The 22,324-nt window shown below is 37.2% G+C and overlaps 1 long non-coding RNA gene across 1 annotated transcript; it reads left to right on the top strand.

Moving 5' to 3' along the window:
• The first annotated feature begins 3,840 nt into the window (after positions 1 to 3,840).
• On the top strand, positions 3,841 to 21,306 carry LOC134484329 (uncharacterized). Its single transcript, XR_010061729.1, has 3 exons — positions 3,841 to 3,992; positions 10,542 to 10,677; positions 20,261 to 21,306. It is a non-coding gene; the product is annotated as an uncharacterized LOC134484329 (long non-coding RNA).
• Positions 21,307 to 22,324: the final 1,018 nt, after the last annotated feature.

Below are 22,324 nucleotides of genomic sequence, written 5' to 3'. Positions count from 1 at the left end.
CCACTTCAGATTTCCAAATCAATATTTGTGATCACTTTGCAGGTTTCTTTTCTATTATATCATTCATTTTTTTTATATTTAAGCAAAATTTATTGCTTTTTAACTAGATGTTTCTATATATACATTTAAAATATTATTTCCTTTCCCAGTTCCCTACAAGTTCCATTTCTTCTTCCCTAACAAGCCTTTCTGCTGCATGACATTCCCTTGAACTGGGAGACAAACTAGGGAGGACAAGGGCTTCTCTTTACTATGTTGACCAAAAAGGCCAACCTCTGAAACATATGGATTTGTAGTCATAGGTCAGTCCATGTACTTTCTCTGTATATTGGTCTAGTAAAAAAAGCTCTGGTTCACTAACATCATTGTTCTTATGGGCTTTAAAGCAACTTCAACTCTTCTAATCCTTTCTCAAAATTTAACAAGAAGTCTGTTTTCAAGTTACTGGTGTGCTACTAGCATTCACTTCTTGTGTCTCTCAGTAAATATCTATATCCAGTTCCTTGCAGAATGCACTTCCTACTTTCATTAATCTTATCTAGTTTTTTTTTTCTTTTTCTTTTTTGTCTGATGTATACATATATACTTTTGGTGGCTCTTACACCAATGAAGTTAATTGGAATGTTAACATGGATTCTGACCAACTATGTCAAGAATATAGAATTCAAAAATGACAATTTCAAAGAGACACCCACTGTTTTTATGAACGTATTGAAGTAGACTTTATTTTTTCTCTTTTATTCGGAGTTGGGGACCGAACCCAGGGACTTGTTCTTGCTAGGCAAGCATTCTCCATTGAGCTAAATCCCCAAACCTGAAGTAGACGTTTAACTGGTCCTTAAGTCAATCTTTTCCCTGCACATCATCCAGTATCTTACATTTACCTGAAGAAAGAATCATGGTAAATCATCCTAAACCCTGAAGTCTGGCCATGGGAACACTGGAAGCTAGATAGTGTAGTACTGGTATCAAATGGGACAAGAAACAGAATTCAATAGTCCATGTTGTCCTTTGCTCTCCTGATGTCTGGTAATTTTTTGATAAAATAAGAATTTGGGAGATTACCATTTGAAGTAGGTACACAGAATTTACACTAATATACTTACTCTGTAGCTGGGCAACATTTGTGACCATATCATTCCAGAAAATGGTATTCGAAACAGAATTTTTGAGTACACTTAGAAATATTAATAAAGTCCCGTATCAAGGAATTTTCAATAAGTAATTGAAATACAATACTCAGTCAATTATATGACTGTAGGGAAAATACTGGCCATTGGGAAACTGAGAAAACCTAGAAAATTAAACTGTATGTCACAGGAATGTACCTGGGAATAAAAATATTATCTAGAAGAATCTCCTACACTCCATGTTCCTAAATCTTTTTAACCCATGCCAAGCCCCACAGCATGTAACCACTAGTGAATCAGAGAGAAGTCTCTAGATTTAGAGAGAAGGAGCATATAAAGGAGTCACAGGAGACATACCTGGAAAGTGCAAACTTGAATCTTTTCAATGTAAGGAAAGTGTTCAGCACATAGGCCATGACAGTTTTCAGTGACATCATCATTAGGCCCACCCTGAAAACTCTCATGTTACTTGGAGAACACTAGCTTCTTCTGTGATTTCACAAGTGTTGTGACTGCAACTGCCTCTGAGATATTCTTTCAGTACCTTTAGGATTTACTAATAGGCCTCTACTTCAGAGCAAATTTGGGAGTGATAACAAAGAGAATGAAGAGAACAGGAATAGTTAGAAGAACCTGGACTTCTGGCTTGGTATAAAAAAGAAGAAAGAAATATGTGGTGCTTTGGAAAGCTCAGTGAGTCTTTTGTAGGTGTTAAGTGGTTTTGCTGAAGACATAGCCTTGATCTGAGTCTTCCACATAAGGGAATGAGGAGCTGGGAGACTCTCTAAAGCATCTGTACTTCTCCATTCTCATATGGACTTCTCTGTTCTTATGGTTCCTTGAAGTCAGAGAGTTTATATCATTAATTTCTTTATACCAAAAGCCAAGTGTTGTGAAGTTCATAGTTATTTTCCTGAGATATCATGACCTTTAGTCTTTTTGTCAAGAAGGAAAGGTCCTAAGGAAGAAGGGAAAAATAAGTATTGTATCCCCAGCTCTGAGTAAACTCCTCCATGCTTTGGATACCTATAGTGCAGTTTGTGTCTGACACTGATATCTGGAATAGAGAAGTACTTGTAGTTGAGACATCATCATCTCAGTCTTTCCACTAGTATTAATCTGAATAACACTTCAGATTTCTGCGTCAGCTTGAAATTTACTAGGCAGCTTTCTTTCTTTTATATCACTCTTTTTTTTAATTTTTTAGCAAAATTTATTGATTTTTTATCAGGATGTTTCTATATTTACTTTTAAAATATTATTTCCTTTCCCAGTTTCCTGCCCACAATGCATTCACTTGAACTGGGAGACAAAGTAGGGAGTACAAGGGCTTCTCTTTCCAATGTTGCCTAAAAAGACAATCTTCTGCCACATATGCATTTGGAGCCATAGGTTATTCCATGTACTTTCCTTGTATATCGGTCTTTTATGAGAAAGCTCTGGTTCACTGGCATTGTTGTTCTTCTTGGGTTGAAAGCACCTTCAGCTCTTCTAATACTGTCTCAAACTTTACTAACAAGAGGTCTGTTTTCAGTTCATTGGTTTGCTACTTGCATTCACTTCTGTATTTCACATGCTGTATCTGTTTCTTTCAGGAAGTATCTAAATCCAGGTCCTTGCAGAATGCACTTCTTTCATCAATCTTACCTAGTTTCTTGGCTGATGGATACAAATATAGTTTTGGTGGCTCGTACACCTATTTTGTCAAGGGGAATGTTCACATGGATTCTGCCCAACTATGTCAAGAATGTAAAATTAAGAAATGGCAATTCAAATAGAGTCCCTCCTGTTTTTATGAACCTATTGAAGTAGACATTTATCTGGTCCTCAAGACATATTTCCTCCTGCACTTCATCCAGTATCTTAGGATTGGCCTGAACAAAGAATCATGGCAAAACATCCTAAACCATAAATTCTGGCCATGGGAACACTTGAAGCTAGATAGTGTAGTACTAACATCAAATGGGACTTGATAACCGAATTCAATAGTCCATGTTGTCCTTTGCTTTCCTGATGTCTAGTAATTTTTCGTTAAAATAAGGATTTGGCAGTTTATCATTTTAAGCAGGTATACAGTATTTACACTGTTATACTCACTCTATAGCTGGGCCCATGTTGTGACCAAAATCATTGCAGAAATTGGAATTGGAAAACAGAATTATTGAGTACACATTGAGGAATATTTACAAAATCCCCTATCAAGGAATTTACAAAAAGAAATTGACATACAATATTCATTCAACTACAGGTCTGTAGAGAAAATACTGGCCTTTGGGAAACAGAGAAATCTCAGAAAATTGAACTGTATGTCACAGTAATGAACCTGGGAATAAAACTATTATCTAGAATTATCTCCTGCACACCATGTTTCTAAATCTTTTCTACCCATGCCAATGCCCTGTCAAACTTTCTCCATTCAGAAAATGTAACCAGTAGTGAAGCAGAGAGAAGTCTCTACTTTTAGAGTGATGGGTTAGAGTATAGGTTTCCACTGTGTCACAGGAGACATACCTGGAAACTGAAAACTTGTATATGGTCAATATAATGAAAGGTGTTCAGCAGGTAGGCCACGACAGTTCTCAGTGACATCATCATTAGAACCACCCTGAAAACTCTCTTGTAACCTGGTGAGTCATAGCTTCTTCTGTGATATCACAACTATTGTAGTGACAGCAACTGCCTCTCAGATATTCCTGCAGTACCTCTAGGGTTTACTAATATTCTCTAATTCATAGCAAATTGGGGTGTGATAACAAACAGATTGAAGAGATTATAAATGGGGAGAAGGAAGCTGGCTTTCTGTCTTGGTATAAAAAATAATGAAGAAATATGTGGTCCTTTGGAAAGCTCATTGAGTCCTTGGTATGTGGTGAGTGGTATCGCTGAAGAGATAGCCTTGATCTGAGTCTTCTATATAAGGGAATCAGGAGCTGGGGGAATCTCAGAAGCATCTGTACTTCCCTGTTCTTATAGTTCCTGAGGGATTATATCCTTCATCTCTTTATTCCAAAAGCCAACTGTTGTGAAAGGCACAGTTGTTTTCCTGAGAGCTCATGACCTTTACTCTTTTTGTCAAGAAGAAAAGGTTCTAAGGAAGAAGGATAAAACAAGTATTGTGTCCCTAACTCAAGGTAATCTCCACTGTGCTTTGGAAACCTATAGTGCATTTTGTGTCTGACACTGATATTTGGGAGAGAGACATGCTTCTCGTTGAGACTTCATCATCTCAGTCTTTCCACTACTATTACTATGACTACGACTTCAGCTTTCCGAGTCAATAATTGTGATGACTTTGCATCTTTATTTTCCTCTATATCTGCATTTTTTATATTTTAGCAAAATTAATTCCTTTTTAACCAGATGTTTCTCTCTATATATATGTGTGTATATATATATATATATATATATATATATATATATATATATATATATATATATATATATAATACATTTTCCTTTCCCAATTTCCTGACCATAAGTTCCTGAACCCATTCCATTTCCTTTCTTCTCTATCCATCCTTTTTGCCTCATGACATTCCTTCCAACTGGGAGATAAAATATGGAAGAAACGTGCCTCTTTTTCCAATGTTGCCCAAAAAGGCCATCCTCAGCAACATATGCATTTGGAGCCATAGATCAGTCCATGTCCTTTTTTTGTATGTTGGTCTAGTAAGCAAAACTCTGATTCACTGTCATAGTTGTTCTTATGGAGTTGAAAGCACGCTCAGCTCTTCTAATCCTTTTTCAAAATTTAACAACAAGAGGTACATTTTCAGGTCACTGGTTTGCTACCAGCATTCACTTCTGATTTGACATGATATATCTGTGTCTCCCCCTAAATATTTATAGCCAGTTCCTGGCAGAATGCATTTCGTACCTTCATCAATTTTATCTAGCTTTGTTGGCTGATGTATACATACATATATATATATATATATATATATATATATATATATATATATATATATATATATATATATATATATATATATATATATATGGTGAATCCTACACCTAAGTGGTTAAGTGGAAAGTTAACATGGATTCTGCCCAACAATGTCAATAATGTAGAATTCACAAATGACAATTTCAAATAGACTCTCTTCTGTTATTATGAACCTATTGAAGTAGACATTTAACTGGTCCTGAAGACATATTTCTCCCTGCCCCTCGTCCATTATCTTACGTTTGGCCTTAAGAAAGAAACATGGTAAATCATCCTACCCTCAAGTCTGGTCATGCAAACACTGGAACTGGATAGAGTATACAGGAATGACCTGTGAATAAAAATATTGTCTAGAAGAACTTCCTACACTCTGGACTTTCCTGTTCTTATGGTTCCTGGAAGACAGTGTGTTAATATGATTCATTCCTTTATTCCAAAAGTCAAGTGATGTGAAGGGCATATTTGTTTTCCTGAAAAATCATGACCTTTACACTTTGTCAAGAAGAAAAGATCCTAAGGAAGAATGGAAAAAGAAGCATTGTGTGCTTAGGTCCGAGTAAACTGCATGCTTTTGATACCTATAGTGCTGTATGTGTCTGACACTGATAATTGGAAGAAAGAAGTGCTTCTAGTTGAGACTTCATCATCTCAGACTTTCTACTAGTATTACTCTGACTACCACTTCAGATTTCTGAGTCAATATGTGTGATTACTTGTCACTTTCTTTTCTTTTATATCATTTTTTTATTTTTTAGCAAAATATATTGATTTTTTAAAATTGGATCTCTATATTTACATTTAAAATATTATTTCCTTTCCCAGCTTCCTGCCCATAAGATCCCTAACCGTTCCATTTCTTTCTTCTCTAAACAGCCTTTCTGCTGCTTGACCTTCCCTTAAACTGGGAGACAGACTAAGGCTGACTAAGGGCATCATCTCCATTTTTGTCCAAAAAACTCATCCTCTCCCACATATGCATTTGGAGCCATAGGACAGTACATGTAAATTCTTTGTTTATTGGTCTGGTATGTGAAGACTCTTGTTCATTATCATTGTTGTTCTTATGGGGTTGAAAGCACCTTCAGCTCTTCTAATCCTTTTTCAATATTTACCTACAAGAGTTCCGTTTTCAGTTCAATGGTTTGCTATTAGCATTCACTTCTTTATTTGACATGCTGTATTTGTGTCTCTCAGTAAATATCTATATCCAGTTTCTGGAAAAACGCACTTCTTAGCTTTATCAATCTTATCTAGTTTTGGTTGCTGATGTTTAAATATAATTTGGTGGCTTCTACACTTATGTTGTTAAGTGGAAAGTTAACATGGATTCTCCCCAACAATGTCAAGAATGTAGAAGTCACAAATGACAATGCAAATAGACTCCCTCCTCTTTTTATGAACTTATTGAAATATACATTTAACTGGTCCTCAAGCCATTTTTCTCCCCTGCCCATCATCTGGTAGATTACGTTTGCTCTTAAGAAAGAATCATGGTAAAATATCCTAAACACTCAAGTCTGGCCATGTGAACACTGGAAGATAGATCGGGTAGTACTGACATCAAATGGGAATAGAGAAGCAAATTCAATAGTCCATGTTGTCCTTTGCTATCCTGATGTCTGGTAATTTTTCGATAAAATAAGGATTTGGGAATTCATCATTCATCATTTGAAATAGGTACACAGAATTTACACTGTTATACTCACTCTATACCTGGGCCACCTTTGTGACCTAAATCATTTCAGAAAAATTAATTGGAAAACAGATTTTTTGATTACACATTGAGGAACATTTACAAAGTCCCCTATCAAGGAATTTACAGTAAGAAACTGAAATACAATATTCACTCAATTAAAGGGCTGTAGAGAAAATACTGGCCTTTGGGAAAGAGTGAAAACCCAGAAAATTGAACTGTATGTCTCAGGAATCAACGTGGGAATAAAAATATTATCTAGAAGAATCTCCTACACTCCATGTTCCTAAATCTTTTCTACACATGCCAAACCCCTGTCTAACTTTCTGTATTCAGAGCATGTAACCACTAGTGAAGCAGAGAGAAGACTCTACTTTAGAGTGATGTAGTAAGTACAGGTTTCTACTGTGTTACAGGAGACATACCTGGTAAGGGCACGCTCGAATTTGGTCAATGTAAGGAAAACTGTTCAGCAGGTAGACCATGGCAGTTCTCAGTGACATTATCATTAGGATCTCCCTGAAAACTCTCGTATAACCTGGTGAGCCATAGCTCCTTCTGTTGTCATGAAAGCAAATGCCTCTCAGATTTTCCTTCACTACCTGTAGAGTTTACTAATTGGCCTCTAATTCTGTAGAATTTGGGAGTGAGAACAAAGAGGTTGAAGAGATATGAAATGGGGAGAAGGAAGCTGGCCTTCTGTCTTGGTATAAAAACAAGGAAGAAATATGTGGTCCTTGGGAAAGCTTATTGTTTCCTTGTTAGGTGTTTAGTGGTATCTCTGAAGATATAGGCTTTATCTGTGCCTTCCACATAAGGGAATCAGTAGCTGGGAGCCTCTCAAAAACATCAGGACTTCCCTGTTCTTATGCTTCCTGGAAGTCTGAGAATTTATATCATTCATTTCTTTATTCCAAAAGTCAAGTGTTGTGAAGGGCACAGTTGTATCCTTGACAGGTCATGGACTTTATACTTATTGTCAGAAAGAGAATGTTACTAAGAAAGATGGAATGGACAAGTATTGTGTCCTCATCTCAGAGTAAACTCTTCTATGTTTTGGATTCCTATATTGCAGTTTCTGTATGACACTTCTATCTGGGAGATCACAGTGCTCTAGTTCAGACCTCATCATCTCAGTCTTTCCTCTAGTATTACTCTGACTATCATTTTAGATATCCAAGTCAATAGGTATGATTATTTGGCAGTTTTCTTTTATATCGTTCATTGTTTAGCAAATTTTATTTCTTTTCTAAACTGGATGTTTCTATATTTAAATTTAAAATGTTATTTCCTTTCTCAGTTACCTGCCCATAACATCCCTAACTAGCCCCCCTCCCCTTCTTCTATAACCCTCTTTACTACCCCTTGACATTACCTTGAACTTGGAGTCAAACCTAGGGAGGACCAAGGACTTCTCCTTCCATTGGTGCTCACCAAGTCCATACTCATCGACATATGCAGTTGTATACATAGCTCTGTCCATGTACATTCTTTGAATATTGGTCTAGTTTCAGAAAGCTGTGGTTCATTGGCATTGTTGTTCTTATGGTGTTAAAGCCCCTTCATCTCTTGTATCTTTCCTCAAAATCTACCAACAAGAAGTCCATTTTCAGTTCACTGGTTTGTCACTAGCATTCACTTCTGTATTTGGCATAATCTAGCTGTGTGTCTCAGGAAATATCTATATATGATTCTTCGCAGAATGCACTTCCTATCTTCATCAATTTTGTCTAGTTTTGGTGGCTGATGTATACATAATTACTTTTGCTGGCTCCTATAGCTTTCAGTTTAGCTGGAATTTTAACATGGATTCTGTGCATCTAGGTCGAGACTCTAGAATCCACAAATGGCAACGCCAAATAGACTCCATACTGTTCTTTTGAATCTACTGAAAATGAGGCTTCACTGGTCCTCAAGTCATTCCTCTCCCTACCCAGCCTCCTATATCTTATGTTTGGCCTTAATAACAAATCATGGAAAAATGTCCAAAACCCTCAAGTATGGCAATGAAACACAGGAAGGTAGATATTGCAGATCTGATATCAAATGAGACTAGAGAACCAAATCCTATAGTCCATGTGGTACTTTCCTTTATTGATGTCTGGTAATATTTGGATACAATAATTATTTGGGAGTGTGTCATTTGAAGTACGTACACAGTATTACACTGGTATACTTACTCTATAGTTGGGCCCACTTTTTTGCCAAAATCATTGCAGAAAATGGATTGGAAAACAGAATTTTTGAGTACACTTTCAGGAATATTATAAAGTCCCCTATCATTTAATGTACAATAAGAAAACATAATATAATATTCATTCAACTAAAGGACTATAAGAAAAATCCTAGTATTTGGAAAACAGAGATATCTGAGAAAATTGAACTGTAGGCCATAGGAATGGACCTGGGAAAAATTATTATCCAGAAGAATCTCCTCCACTCCAGGTTCCTAAATCTTGTCCACCCATGCCAAACCCTTACTATGACTCTCTCCATTCAGAGCATGTAACCAATAATGAAGCCAGGAGAATTCCATATATATATATATATACTATATATATATACACTATATCTATATATAGTATATCTATATATCTGGTTCCTGGCAGCATGCACTTCTTAGCTTCAACAATCTTTCTAGTTTTGGTGGCAGATATGTTTATCTATCTGTATCTGTATCTGTATCTGTATCTCTGTATCTGTATCTGTATCTGTATCTGTATCTGTATCTGTATCTATCCATCTATATCTATCTATATCTATATCTATCTATCTATCTATCTATCTATCTATCTATCTATATCTATATCTATATCTATCTATCTATGTCTATGTCTATATCTATATCTATCTATCTATCTATCTATCTATCTACCTCTATCTCTATCTATCTCTATCTCTATCTATCTATCTATCTATCTATCTATCTATCTATCTATATATATATATATATGGCTCCTTCAGCAATGATGTTAGATATGGATTTGAACAAATAGGTCAAGAATGTAGAATTCACAAATACCAAATAGACTTCCTCCTGTTCTTATGAATCTATTGAGGTTGAGGTTTCCCTAGACCTAAAGCCATTACTCTCCTTGCCCTTCCTCCGGAATTTTGTTTTCCTTGAAGAAAGAATCCAAACATCCAAAACCTGCAAGTCTAGCACTGGGAAAACAAAAAGTTAGATATTCCAGAACTGAAACTTAATCAGACTTGAGAACCGCATTCTATACTCCATGTTGTCCTTTGCTATACTGATATCTGGTAATTTTTGGATAAAATAAGGATTTTTGAGTTTATCATTTGAAGTAGGTACACAATATATACACTGTTATATTCACTCTATATGTGGGTCCCCTTTGCTTCCGAAATCATTGCAAAAAATTTAATTCATTAACAGAATTTTTGAGTATACACTCAGGAATATACATAAAGTCCCCTATCAAGGAATGTACAATAAGAAAGTGAAATACAGTGTTGGGGATTTAGGTCAGTGTTAGAGCGCTTGCCTAGCAAGCTCAAGGCCCTGCTTTCAGTCCCCAGCTCCAATAAGAAGAAAAAAAGTAAATGTAATAGAATATTCACTTAATTAAATGTCTGTATGGAAAATACTGGCCATTGGGACACAGAGAAAACCTAAGAAATTGAACTTTATGTCACAGGAATGGACCTGGAAATATATTTATTATGCAGATGAATCTCCTCCACTCCATTTTCCTAGATCTTATCTACCAATTGCAAACCCCTGACTTACTTTCTCCATTCATTGCAGGCAACCACTAATGAAGCACAAAGAACTCTCTAATTTTAGAGTGATGTAGTAAGGAAAGGTTTCCACAGCGTTACAGGAGACTATCCTTGAAAGAGCACCGCCAAATCTGGTCAATGTAAAGATAGCTTTTTAGCAGGTAAGTCATTGCAGTTCTCAGTGACATTATCATTTGTCCCTCCCTGAAAAAATATCTTGTATCCTGGAAAGCCATGGTTTCTTCTGTGATGTCACAAGTGCTGTTGTGTATGCATCTGCATCTCTGATATTCCTTCAGTACCTCTAGGGTTTACTAATTGGCCTATAGTTCAGAGTAAACAGCCTTTGGGAAGGTGACCAAACAGGATGAAGAGGTCAGAGATGGGGATAAAGAAGCTGGCCTTCTGTCTTGGTATATAAAAAAGGAAGAAATACTTGGGCCATGGGAAATATACATGAGTCCTGGGTAGGGGCTGTGTGGGTTAGCTGAAGAGACAGCCTGGATCTTAGTCTTTCACATATGCAAATCTGGAGCTGGGATTCTCTCAGAATTATCTGGTCTTCCCTGCATGTTATGGTTCTGGGAATCTCAGAGTTTATATCACTAATTTCTTTATCCCAAAAGCCAAATGTTGGGAAGGGCTCTGTTTTCCTGAGAGCTCATTAATTTTATTCTTTTTGCCCAGTAGAAAAACATCCTAAGGAAGAAGGGAAAGGTCATTATTGTATCTTCAGCTCAGTGTAAACTCCTCCATGCTGTGGATTCCTACAGTGTACATGTTGTGTCTGACACTGATATATGGGAGAGAAAATGCTTCTAGTTGAGAATTCATCATCTCTGTCTTTCAACTAGTATTACTCTGTCTACCATTCATTGACAGTGACTCTTTATATTTCGTAGTTATTAGGGGTCATTAGCAGGCAGTTTTCTTTTCTATAATTTCATTTATTTTGAACATATTATTTTGCTTCTTTAATTGGATACTTCTATATTATCTTTTCCAGTTTCCTGTCCATAAGATCTCTAAGCAGTCCCCATCCAATTCCTGTAAAACCACCCTTACCGCCCCTTGACATTCCCATAAACTGGGAGGTAAACCTAGTGAGGAAACCAAAGGGCTTCTCCTTCCATTGGTGCCCAAAAAGGCCATCCTCTGCTACATATTCAGTTGGAGTCTTAGGTCTGTCCATATACATTGTTTGTATATTGGTTTAGTACCTGAAATCTCTGGTTACTTGGCATTGTTGTTCTTGTGGTGTTTAATGCCCCTTCAGCTCTTGTAATCATTTCTCAAAATCTACCAGCAAGAGGTCCGTTCTCAGTTCACTGGCTTGCCACTAGCTTTCATTTCTGTATTGGACCTGCTCTAGCTGTGTCTCTCAGGAAAGTTCTATATCCTGTTCCTGGAGGCATGCACTTCTTAGCATCAACAGTCTTATCTAGTTTGGTGGCATATATATATAGTGGCTCATACAGCCTTGAGGTTAGGTGGAATTTTAACATGGATTCTTTGGAACTACCTCAATGATTTAGAATCTACAAATGAAAATACCAAATAGACTTCCTCCTGTTCTTATGAAACTAGTGATGTTGAGGTTTCCCTGGACCTCAAGTCATTGCTCTCCCTGCACAACCTCCTGAATTTTATATTTTATCTGAAGAAAGAACTATCGTAAAACATCCAAAAACCTGAAGCCTGACACTGGGAACACAGGAAGGTATATATTAGAGAACTGACATCTAAAGGTATTACAGAACCTCATTCTCTTGTCCATGTTGTACTTTGCTTTACTGATGTCTCATAATTTTTGGATAAAATAAAGATTTGTTTACCATCTGAAGTAGGTACGGAGTATTTTCACTGATATATTCACTCTATAGCTGGGCCTCTTTGTTGCCGAAATCACTGCTCTGCCACAAACATTCACTTCTGTATTTGGCATGCTATAGCTGTGTATATCAGGAAAGACCTATATTGGTTCCTAGCAGCCTGCCCTTATTAGGTTCATCAATATTATCTAATTTTGGTGGCTGATATATCCATCTGTCTGTCAATCTATCTATCTATCTATCTATCTATCTATCTATCTATCTATCTATCTACTTATCTATGTATCTATCTATCTCTGTATATGTATCTGTATCTATATCTATATCTACATCTATCTATAACTATATACTTCTATATCTATATCATCTATATCTATCTATATCTATTTATATCTGTATCTATATTTATATATTTTTGTATCTATCCTATCTTTATCTCTTTATCTATCTATCATATATATATATATAGAGAGAGAATATATATATATATATATATATATATATATATATATATATATATATATATATATAGTTTGCCACTAGGATTCACTTCTGTATTTGACATGATCTAGCTGGGTCTCACAGGAAAATTCTATATCTTGTTGCTGGCAGTGTGCAATTCTTAGCTTCTTCAATCTTATCTATTTTTGGTATCTGATTATACACACACACACACACACACACACACACACACACACACTTTTGGTGGCTCCAACAGGTATGATGTTAGGTGGAATTTTAACATGGATCCTGGGAAACTAGGTCAAGAATGTAGAATCCACAAATGACAATGCCAAATAGACTCTCTCCTGTTCTTATGAAACTATTGAAGTTGAATTTTCACTAGACCTCATGCCATTCCTCCTACCGCCCATCCTCCTGAATCTTATGTTTGGCCTGAAGAAAGATCATAAGGGTTATTTTATATATATATATATATATATATATATATATATATATATATATATATATATATATATTTTTTTTTTTTTTTGGCGCCTACTGCTATGAGGGTAGGTGGAATTTTAACATGGATTCTTTGCAAGTAGGGCAAAAATGAGGAGTCCACAAATGAGAATGCCAAATAGACTCCCCATTGTTCTTATTAACCTTTTGATGTTGAGGTTTCACAGGACATCAAGCTATTCCTCTCACTGCCCATCCTCCTGAACCTTATGTTTGTCCTGAAGAAAGAATCATGATAAACATGCAAATCCCTCAATTCTGTGCCTGGAAACACAGGAAGGTAGATATTAGAGAATTGTTATCTAATGGGACTACAGAACCACATTCTATAGTCCATGTTTTACTTTGCTTTACAGATCTCTGGTAATTTTTGGATTTAAAAAAAAAGGATTTGGTAGTTTATAATTTGCAGTAATTACAGAGTATTTACACTGTTATATTCACTCTTTGCCTTGGCCTTCATTCTTGTCAAAATCATTACAAGAATATTGAATTCGAAAACAGAATTTTTGAGTACACATTCAGGAATATATATATTCCCTATGTGCCCTATCAAGGAATTTACAGTAAGAAAATGAAATACAATATCCACTCAATAATAGGGCTGTAGGGAAAATCCTTTCCTTTGGGAAATAGAGAAAACCTAGGAAATTGAACTGAATGTAACAAGAATGGACTTTGGATTAGAATTATTATCCAGAAGAATCTCCTCCCTTCCATGATCCTAGATCTTTTCTACCCATGACAAGCCTCTGAATAAGTTTCTCCATTCAAAGCATGTAACCACTAATGATGCTAAAAGAAGTCTCTATTTTAGAGAGATGAATACATAAAGGTTTCCACTGTTTCACAGGAAACACTCCTTGAAGGGGCACCCTCAAATCTGGCCATTAAAGAAAGAAGTTCAGCAGGTAGGCAATGGCAGTTCATAGTGACATCACCATTAGGCCCTCCCTGAAAAATCTCTTGTACCCTGGAGTGCACTAGATTCTTCTGTAATGTCACAAGTGTTGTCATCACAGCCTGGCCTAAGGGTTATTCCTTCTGTAACTCTAGGTTTATTAATCAGCCTCTCATTCAATGTAATCAGTCATTTGGGAGGGTGAAAAAAAAGGATGAAGAGATCCGAGAAGGGGAGAAGGCAGCTGGCCTTCTGTTTTCGTAAAACAAAAAATGAAGAAATATGCCATCCGTGGGAACATTCAGAGAGTCCTGGGTAGGGGCTGAGTGGATTTGCTGAAGAGAAGCCTTGATCTTATCCTTCACGTATCAGAAACAGGAGCTGGGAGCCTCTGAGAAGAATCTGGACTTCCCTGTTGTTATGATACCAGGAAGTCAGAGCGTTTATATCATTTATTTATTATTCCAAAAGCCAGGTGTTGGGAAGTGTACAGTTGTTTTCCTGAGAGCTCACGCCTTTACTTTTTTTGCCCAGAAGAAAATAGTCCTAAGGAAGGAGCTAAAGACAAATATTGTGTCCTCTGCTCAGAGGAAATTCCCCCATGCTTTGCATTCCTATAGAGCAGACTGAGTCTGACACTGATATCGTGCTTCTAGTTGAGACTTCATGATCTCAGTCTTTCCACTAGTATTACTCTGACTCCCATTCCCTGAAGGTGACCCTTTAGATTTCTCAGACAATTGGTGACATTAACTTACAGTTTTCCTTTCTTTTATTTCTTTCATTTTTCTTTATTTTTTACTAAATTTTATTGCTTTTTTTAACTGAATGTTTCTACATTTACATTTCAAATGTTTTTTTTTCTTTCCCAGTTTCCTTTCTGTAAGACTCCTAACCTGTCCCCCTACCCTTCTTGTATAACCTCCCTTACTGCACCTTGACATTCCCTTGAACGGGGAGTCAAACCTAGTTTGGTAAAACGGCTTCTCCTTATTTTGGTGCCGAACAAGGCCATTCTCTGCTACATATGCAGTTGGAGTCATTGGTCTATCCATGTACAGTCTTCAAATATTTGTTTAGTACCAGAAAGCTCTGGATTGTTGGCACAGTTGTTCTTATTTAGTTGTAAGCACCTTCATCTTTTGTTATCCTTTCACAAAATCCACCAACATGAGGTAAGTTTACAGTTCACTGGTTTGCCACTAGGATTCACTTCTGTATTTGACATGATCTAGCTGTGTCTCTCAGGAAAATTCTATATCTTGTTGCTGGCAGTGTGCAATTCTTAGCTTCTTCAATCTTATCTATTTTTGGTATCTGATTATACACACACACACACACACACACACACACACACACACACTTTTGGTGGCTCCAACAGGTATGATGTTAGGTGGAATTTTAACATGGATCCTGGGAAACTAGGTCAAGAATGTAGAATCCACAAATGACAATGCCAAATAGACTCTCTCCTGTTCTTATGAAACTATTGAAGTTGAATTTTCACTAGACCTCATGCCATTCCTCTTACCGCCCATCCTCCTGAATCTTATGTTTGGCCTGAAGAAAGATCATGGTAAAACATCCAATACTGTCAAGTCTGGCTGTGAGAACACAGGAAGGTAGATATTAGAAACTGATATCAAATGGGACTACAGTACTGCACTCTATAGTCTATGTTGTCCTCTGCTTTACTGATGTTGGTAATTTTAGGGAAAAATAAGGATTTGGGAGTTTATCATTTGAAGAGAGTACACAATATTTACACTGTTATATTCACTCTAAAGGTGGCCCCCTTTATTGCCAAAATCATTGCAAAATAATGAATTGAAAATCAGAATTTTTAAATTCACATTCAGGAATATATATAAAGTCCTATACCAAGGAATTACAATAAGTAAATATAGTCCAATTTTCATTCAATTAAAGGTCTGCACAGAAAATACTGACCTTTGGGAAACAGAAAACCTAGCAAATTGAACTGTATGTCACAGGAATGTACCTTGGAAAGAATTATTATCCAGAACAATCTCCTCCTCTCCATGTTCCTAGATCTTTTCTACCTATGCCAAGCCCCTGACTAACTTTCTCCATTCAGAGCATGTAACCACTAATGAAGAAAAGAGAAGTCTCTACCTTTAGAGAGTTGTAGTATGTAAAGATTTCCACTGGGTCACAGAAGACACACCTGTAAAGGGCACCCTCGAATCTGGTCAATGTAAGGAAAGCTGTTTCCCAGGTAGGCAATTACAGTTCTCAGTGACATTATCATTAGGCCCTGCCTGAAAAATCTCTTGTATCCTGGAGAGCCCTAGCTTCTTCTGTGATGTCAAAAGTCTTGTTGTGTCTGCAACTGCCTCAACGATATTCTTTCAGTACCTCTAGGGCTTACTAATTTGCGTCCAATTCAGAGTAAACAGCCATTTGAGAAAGAGAACAAAGAGGATGAAGAGATCAGATATGGGGAGAAGCAAGCTGGCCTTCTGTCTTGGTATAAAAAGAGGAAAAAATATGTCGACAATGGGAAAGCTCAGTGATTCCTGGGTAGGAGTTGAGTGGGTTTGCTGAAGAAATACCCTTCATTGAGCCTTCCTCATATGGGAATCAGGAGCTTGTTATGGTTCCTGGAAGTCAGAGTGTTTATATCAATATTTTCTTTATTCCAAAAGCCTGGTTTGGGGAAGGGCACAGTTGTTTTCCTGAGAGCTAATGGCTTTATTCCTTTTGGCTCATGTTTGTAAAGATTTTAGTCCTTGATAACTTGAACCCTTCAGGTCTGTAGGAAGTCACATCCCTTTTGAAACAGTGTTAGAGTCAGTTGTTCACTGTTACTATTAGTAACACAACTCGCTGGGGACAGCACACATGACATCTTTACCTTTGGCCAACACTTGGTTTCCAAACAACATCCTTCATATTTTATCATTTACACATACAAGAAATCTTTTTACTGTGTCTTCATATTCTTTGAATTTTATCACTCTTCACTCCTGCCATTATTACTACCTTTGTTTCCAGATTTGTTTCTTATTTACCGTATGGCAGTGTGCATCTACCGTGAGCTTTTTCTAACCACAAGTCTGTGCAAGGTGGTTTTTCTTCTGTTCCCCTTTCTTCATCCTCTCCCCCTCCATAGTAAACAGTATGTTTAAGGATGTTGCACCTTAGTTGTTGGTTACTTCCAATCTTTTCTTAATCCCCATGTTCATTCAGTTGAATTCATTTGTCTTTGAACACATCTGTTGCTTAGGGAGCTCTTTCCCAGAGTGTCTCTTTGCCTTTTCTTTCCCTTCATTTAGATTTCTGTTTAATGCTGTGTTTTTAGTGAGGCACTCAGAGATCACACTACACTAAAATGTTCTCTCTATTTTTTCTATCCCTTTAGCCCATATTAGTTTTTTTCAGATGCTTGTGATATGACAGTGCACCACATACTCCTGCCTCTACTTCCCACTAATATGTAAGAAATAGTTGGACTTCGTCACAAACACCTTTATGCCTGGACTGTTTTCTCTAAGCGCTAAAATACTGCATGCAGCATAAGAGGAGTTTAGTAACATTTGGTGAGGTCTGAATGGATTGAAGAGAAAACCAGTTGAAATTAAATGATCTACAGAACTTTATTATTTCTTGGATGCTTTTTATTAAGAATTGTCATTTTATATCATAAAGTTATAAGCCTAGTTGCAAGGGCTTTTACATGAACTTACCTATTGACTGTATATTTTCTTTGTATCATAAGAGTTCTGTAGCTAGTAGGACAGGTCAACCATTACAACCAAAACTTCAAGGTTCTCCTTCCTACTAGTTGATAAAAAGTATTATGCACCCAACTCATAAAATTTAATATTGCTGAGAGTTATGATAATTTTGTAACCTGTTTCTGTGCATATAGGGTAATTATAGTTTACATGTCTAGGATACATGAAACGTCTACAGTACACATGACCAACCAAATTACCAAGCTGCCATGGAAAGAGCATTACTCTGCCTGACTGTCAGGTCCAGCTCCACCATTGGTGGGTTGTTGTTTTGGTCATATGGACAAAACTTCATTTCTACAGCAGTTTCCTCATCTATTCAATGAACTTAGTACCTTAAATTTACAGGAGTACTATAAATTTATTTTTATTTGTTCATCTATAAGTAACTTAAAACCTGACGTGTTTGTATTTTCCATAAATGTATATGTGACCCCCTGCACAGGTAGAATATCAGAGGACCATGGCAGGCATTGTTTCATCTTTTATTGAGGCAGGGTTTCTTTTGTTTACCTCGGCTCTGCCAGACAAGCTGGCCTATCAGCGTCTAAGATTCTCCTATCTCACCCTGCCATCCAGTTGCTGGAGCACAGGGATTATAGATTCATGTTATAAAATCTTGCTTTTTATGTGGATTCCTTGCACTCAAACTCAGATACTCACCCTTGCACCTCAAGCTCTCTGCTCACTGTGCTATCCCCCCAGTAAACCTACAAGTCACCTTTATGTGTCTAGTAACTGCCCTTGACCCCCATGTGTCTTCAGCCAAAAAAGTGTTTGGGGGTGCCGAGGAAGGGGAGGGTTCTGTAGCTCAGTAGCAGAATGGTTGCCTGTCTCAAATGGACTCCTGAGTTCAGTCCCCAGTACTGAAAAACCAGGAGAAGTTAAACCTTAAGAGTTGAAATAAGTCAGGGAAGAAGTAAGTCAGGGAAAGATTTCTTTCTTTTCATGTGAACTAAAGGAAAAGAGGGTTTTTTTTTAACATAGTTGACAAGCTGAGTTTTTAGTAAACATAGACAGTATTACTGAGTTTTCTATTAATGCATGCAATTTATATATCTAATATTGTTCATTACACTCTAACATCAGAACCACATTTTGTTTGATTTTTGTGTGCATTGCTGAGGGGGAGGGTAAACAGATAAGACCAGCTGTCTGTCTTTATTTATCTCCCTAAGGTACTGAGAATATAGCAGTGTTGAGAGTCAGAGGGAAACACAGCAGCTGTAATGCATATACAAGCATGATTCTTTACTTTGAGCATTCACATAAAAAAAATCTCCTTATCTGAAATCATTTATTTGACTTTTAAGTTGTGTTAGGATTTTAGTCAACCACTTGCCAATACATTTACCACTTACACTTAAAGAATTCTGCAGTTATATCTCAAGGTTAATATGTGTTGGTCGCTGCATCATAACGGCTCGAGCGCCAGCAACTTGTCCTCATATAAATGCTCAGGATGCCATTATAAGTGCTGGTGGTCCAAGTACTGATTGCTTAGAATCAGGTCGGATGCCTTGAGAAAGAACATCCTGATCAATTCAGAAGTCGTGACCTTCTTCTGGCCCTTTACCCATGCTTAGGTGACACCAAGTTCATTTAGTTAGGAAGTTTGCATTAATAACAAAGATCTAATGTAGAGAGATCTAGCATGTACTCAAAAAGATAATGATAAATTGGGTGTGGCAGGCCACCACTCCCCTGTAATCCCAGCACTGAGGAGGGTGAAGCCATAGGATGGTCGGTCATCCTGGGGTGCATAAATGAAATCCTGTCCCCAGAACAAAAACTACTGGAGAGCAGCAATAAAAAACAATAATGAGCCATAAGCTTTCCCTGATTATGAGGAGGCCATAGACCGTGTGTTCTGGGTGTATGTTTATAGTAACTTGCCACTTAACAAAGCTGTCTCAGTACTCGTGATATTTCTACGTTTTCCTATGTTTAAAGTCATTGAAAAAGCAGATGTTTTTCTTCCTTTTACTCATAGATTCTTTTCCTGTAGTTTTATTACACTTGAAAAAAGTACAAAATTATTTTAGTTGGTTCTAGGATATTTAGAAATCTCAAAAACCATTGCCCAGTAGCCCACCTCACCTTTTCCCGGTTTCTCAGCCACTAAAGAGTTTGACCAAGTAGTGTCTGCATAGAAGAGAGTGACTGTGAACCCACGGGTTACGGGATACGCTGATGGGTAGTTGTACTGTGTGACTAAATGGTACAAACAGTTAATTTATTTGAATTGTGATATTGTTTTCCTTCTTCTTTGAAATCTTCACAGAACCAGAATTTTACCACAGATATACTTTCGGAGTGCGAGCCACTGTTCAGTGCTTTCCTGCTTGGCTTGCTTCATCCAGTGCCTGTGCTGGTACTGTGACACAAGAAGAGCCTCTTGTCATCCATTAAATGCTGCCTGGCAAATCCTCTACGACTTTCTTCACCAGGACATTTCCAGCCCTTTACAGCTCTCACAAAGTTAGGCTGAGGTCTCCGATCTAAGCCCTTACTACTGCAATCTGTTGCCCTGGACTCTGCCATCCCTGCTGCTGGTTCTGCTGAGGCTCCAGAACCTGGTCAACTCAGATTAGCCTTGAATACAGTTTTAATCTCATTACAATTAGCAGTTTTTATCAGTAAGACTTGCAGTCAGTTGGTAAAACTTGAGATCCTATTTCAATCCTGTCTGTTGCTCAGTGGCTTTAACTTATGAGTGCCTTGGGTTTTAATTCAGTGGTTTAGAGTGTTTTTTTGTTTTTGAAGTTTTTTTTTTCTTGTTTTTTCTTGGGGGTGCTGGGGAGGTTGAAATTTCCTTGTTTATTAATGAGGTTAAGAAATGGTTAGGTGCACAAGAATCCCTCTCTCAACCAAGTATATTTTTAATCATTTTCTTTGACGAACTTGTAAGAATTGTCTACAGCCCACTTAACTGCAAATTGAGTTCTCTCATCGCTCCACTTTCTCATCTCCATGGCATTCTGCTATGACTTGCTACTGCTCTTCTGTTGGAAGTAGGAAAAAAAAAAGCTTTTAAGTTCAGAACCACATACAGACACACCTTTTTGAATTTTTAACATTTTCCCAAGAACTGTAAATCAGTGATTTCCCATCCTTGTACTAAAACACATTCCTTCTTTGTCTGTTGAGAAAAGGGCATCAGCCCACACCTTACACAGTGCAAAGAGCTGTGACTCATGCAGATTAGTAACGTGCTTTTTAAATACTCACGTAAATTGTTCTCAGTAACCTTTTCTGTGTGGCTCTACTGGGAGATATATTCTGAAGTGCGAAACTGTTGGTCTAACATGTATCTGACGCCATGTCAGATGAGGGCACTGTTAGTACCGTGATATTGGTGTCCCTAAACATTCACAGTATGACATAGGGTCCGTGCTAGAATAGTATTGATCAATGTAGCCATTCTTTTTTTTTTTTTTTTTTTTTTTTTTTTTTGCTCCTTTTTTCGGAGGTGGGGATCGAAACCAGGGCCTTGCGCTTCCTAGGCCAGCGCTCTAACCACTGAGCTAAATCCCCTACCCCTAAATGTAACAATTCCTGTTAAGTGATAGAATTTAATTGAGTACCTCAGTGAAGGAAACACATCCCAACGACTTCCATAATTTTAATTCTTGCTAAGGAATTGCCAGTCGTCCGTCCTAGGATGCACCGTGATTTATAGATTTGACAGTGGATTTGGTAAAAGATGCTATATGACTTCTTTTACTAAATTATCAGAAACATCTGCCTCCCATCTTAAATATAAATGAGTGCTGGGATAGATTATACTTGTAATATATTCATTAGGAAGTTAAAATTGCTAGTAGTTGCTATTGACACAACATACAGCACTCACCTCAGGAAATAAGAGATAGTTAATTCTTGTGAGAAAAACTTAAGTGCTAGTAGCCTGGGAGCACAGACTCAGGTTATAACAACTGGAGGTGATCACATAATATTTTATTTGATACAGAACAAAAAAAAACATAAATCAGTGCATTTATCACATTGGTGATCACTGCAAGTAAGCAGGCTACAGCAGAACAAGGGGAACTCTGTATAGATCTGGGATGTCTGATCACATGTTTAGCTTTCAGATTTGTAAGGGCTGGTGCCCTGCTAAACATACATTTTAGGGCTGTAGTGAACTTGGTCCCCAACACCCATGTAAAGGGTGTGGAAGTCAGCAAACACTTATAACTCCAGCTCTGGGGAGATAGACACTGTGACTTGCTTGCCAGTCATATTATGCTGTCATTGAGCTGCAGGTTCATTCAGAGACCATGTCTCAAAAAATAAGGTAGAGTACTGGAGAGATTGCTCAGCGGTTTGAGAACCTGACTGCTCT

This window comes from Rattus norvegicus, chromosome Y (genome assembly GCF_036323735.1).
Source record: "Rattus norvegicus strain BN/NHsdMcwi chromosome Y, GRCr8, whole genome shotgun sequence".
NCBI lineage: Eukaryota > Metazoa > Chordata > Mammalia > Rodentia > Muridae > Rattus > Rattus norvegicus.
Note: the sequence above shows the minus strand (reverse complement) of the source record. Positions and strands in the feature narration are given on the sequence as shown.